Raw genomic sequence first — 3575 nt, 5'->3', positions numbered from 1 at the left:
CTGCTCCCTGGGGATATGAACCACATAGTCCATAATGTACTTGTGCTGCTCAGCTGCAGTGATTTGCTTGCTTGAAGATTTGCTTGGGCACTGTCATGGTCTTGGAGGAGTATTGTGTCCACTCCACTAGCAGGAAGTCCTTGCTGAAAGACACAGTTGATCTGTCATGTTGGAAGAAGAGGGGGTGGGTGACTCCCACTTGGTCTTTAATATTACCATAAGATCCATACTGTGGCCTATAACTAATAATACTCACTTCTCTGTGGCCTACAAAGTTAATGTGATTTCCATGTCATAGAATCTAAAAGTATTATACTATCTCCACTATGCATTTACCTGCCCTTAAAAACCAGTATAAATGAATATTCTAGCATCTTAAACTAATAAAATATGTTCTTTGCACCCTTTGATACTAATGTAATATCTATATTATAGTAGTTTTAGATACTATACTAGTTTAGTTTTAAATACTATATTATTATTATTATTATATTATTTCATTAGTTTTAGATAATATACTATGGATAGTTACTGTGTGGACTTTAATATTAATGTGATATCCATAGTATAGATTGAAAAATAATGAAATAGCTGCCCTGTGGCCTTTAATAATATTATGATATCCAAATTATAGTATCTAAAAGTAATTTAATGGCTGCAAATTGGCCTTTGATTTTTAATTTTTATTTTTTTTCATTTGTTCTAATTGGTTATACAGTAGAATGCTTTTTGATACATTGCACACAAATGGAGCATAACTTCTCATTACTCTGACTCTACATGGTGCTGAGCCACACCAGTAGTATAATCATACATGTATATAGGGTAATGCATATCGGGCAATAATGTATATAGAGTAATAATAACTGACTCTTTCTAACCTCCTTCCCTTCCCCACACCCTCACCCTCCCCACACTCCCCTCTGAACAATCCAAAGTTCCTTCATTCTTTACTATCTCTCCCATTATGGCCTTTGATTTTAATATGATATCCATGCTGTGGCCTCTAAAACTGATATTGTTGTTTCCCCATGGACTTTAATACAAATATAATATCATAAAAGCATCAAAAATGTATATAACAGCAGTCTTGTGACTTTTAATATTATATGATATCCATATATAGCACTAAAACTAATATCATAACTTCCCTGAATCCTTTATTATTAATATAATATTTATTGGACACCATCCAAAACTGAAAAAGAGCTGCTCTGTGGTCTTCAGTACATGCACACTATAGCATGCAAAACTGGTACGATGACTTCCTTTTTGCCTGAAAACTATTATGAAATCCATACTTTTGAGTTGATTTAAAAGACTTGATGATAAATTTAAATAACGTAATTTTTTTTAGTTCCTTAAATTCCCTGGATCCTGAATTCTCATTCAACCTGAAAATTGCCTGATGTAAGATATTATAAAATTAAAGCATTTAAAATGACTTTTATAATTATGAATATTTTAGGTAGAACTTAATAAAAATACCTTTTAAAAGAAAAGAATGCTTACCATGAATATGATAAAAAGGTTAAATAGTATGGTTTATCATGTCTTATTACTTAAAAGCAAGAAAATATATTTTGGCCATATTTTCAGCAGTCAGAGATTGTGCTATATAATCTTGTATAAGAGAAATCAAATGTGATCCCTATTTTAAGTAAGGTTATATTTTTAAAAAATTAAGTTAATCACATTGTGAAGCTGATAATTGACCTGTATCTTCAAGGGATAGCAAGCATTTATTAAAGAAATGAAATCAAAAGAACAGCACATACATAGATACACAGTTTCATATCACTTTATGCAATGTTTCCTATTAAAAACAATTAGAAGCAAGAAATTCAATCTGACTGCAGAATATTATATGCAGGTTGGGGAGTGTTAGGGAATGAATCCAAAGTGTCAGTTTGATGTAGAATCATGGATGGTATTAATCTATTTTGTGTTGCTGTATCAGAATACTCAAGTCTGGTTACTTGGTAAAGAAAGAGGTTTATGTTGGGTCAGGGTTTTGTAGGCTGAAAATCCAAACTCATGCAGCAACATCTGGTGGGGGTATCATGCTGCAATGTAACATGGCAGATGGAGGAGACTTATGTGAGAGAGGTGAGCAGTGTATCTGGAATAATCCAAGCAGTAAGGTGGCCCTACTTCTTAATACAAGTCTAGTCCTCTGAAAGCTAGCCTAGCCCAATGAAATGGGCAGTATTCCTTTCTGAGGGTTGTTTCCAATGACCTTCTACCAGACTCTACCTCTTAAGATTTTACCACATCCCAAACATTGTCAAACTGGGGGCCAACTTTCTAGCACATGAACATTTGTGGACACATTCTCACCATATCTGAACACTAGCAATCATGAAAATGTTGCATGGTAGGCCTAAGGTTGAACTTAACTCTATGCAGTGAGAAGAAAATGATAAAAAACAGACCTGAAAATGTTGAGCAGTGAGGTGGCTGTTATAGTAAAAGAAATAATGGGAAATGGACCAGGTTAGTGTGAGAGTGTGAAGATGAGAGTGCAGGTACACACTGATTAGCCCAATCCCCATCTCCTTCAGCTCTTCATGCTTCCCCTTACCCTCTCCACCAGGCCTATAGCATATTAAGGACAGTGCATAATTCTGATAATCTTTTCTTTACATATGTGTTCATAATGTGTGTTTTAGTGACTTTTAATGGAAACTTATTTTATATTAAGTTCACTATTAATTACAAACAGGATATGTATTACAAAGGAAAAGTCATTATGATTTAAGTAGTGTCATTTTTTTAGTGTATACCAAATTTTAATGTAAATTATTTTATTCTCAAATAATAGGTTGATTTTGTTGTATGGTTATATCAACTATAATCAAGTTAAAGGATGAGATAACATACTTTAAAGATTTAAATACATTACATACCTTATTAGCATATTGGTGCTTTAATTATAGATTATGTGTTAAGTCTCTTAAGTTTTGTCTATCAGTATTTAAGAAATAAATTCAAAGTCTAATGAGAGTAACTTGTAAAAGCATAAGTCTGTATTGTGAGCTAGCACCGTAACCAGGAAGAAGTAGACTGGAGGATCCACTAGGAGCCAAAGCAGAAGATGGAAACCAATGTTCATTTCACTCTAAGTCCCAGTTTTGTAATGTTATTTAGCAAGTTTTTATTAGAAAACCTCCTTTATCTCAGTGTTCCAAGGGATTACAGTGAGGACATTGGTCTGTCTGTGTCTCTCTGTCTCTCTGAAGATCTCTTTTTTGTGGTTCTGGAGATAAAACCCAGGTTAAAGCTCCAACCTTTTGTTTCTCTTCTTTACAAAGTTCTTCCACTATTACCTTCAGCAAAAACCTCAAACATGATGAATACTTACATAAGCCCCTCTAATTTTCATTGGCCCCTGAAGAGTTTTGGAAAACACAGTCTAAAGTGCAGAGTTATTTTTCATCTGTTGACTCTTATGACTTTTCCTGATGCATCAATTTGAGGATGATCATAAAATTGTGCTGTGAGGGACTTCACATTATATTTTTTAAGCCTAAACTGGATTTTCAGTATGACCAAAAATAGGTTAATATTTTGAA

Source organism: Sciurus vulgaris (assembly GCF_902686455.1).
Source record: "Sciurus vulgaris genome assembly, contig: HiC_scaffold_611_arrow_ctg1, whole genome shotgun sequence".
Classification (NCBI taxonomy): Eukaryota; Metazoa; Chordata; class Mammalia; order Rodentia; family Sciuridae; genus Sciurus; species Sciurus vulgaris.
Note: the sequence above shows the minus strand (reverse complement) of the source record.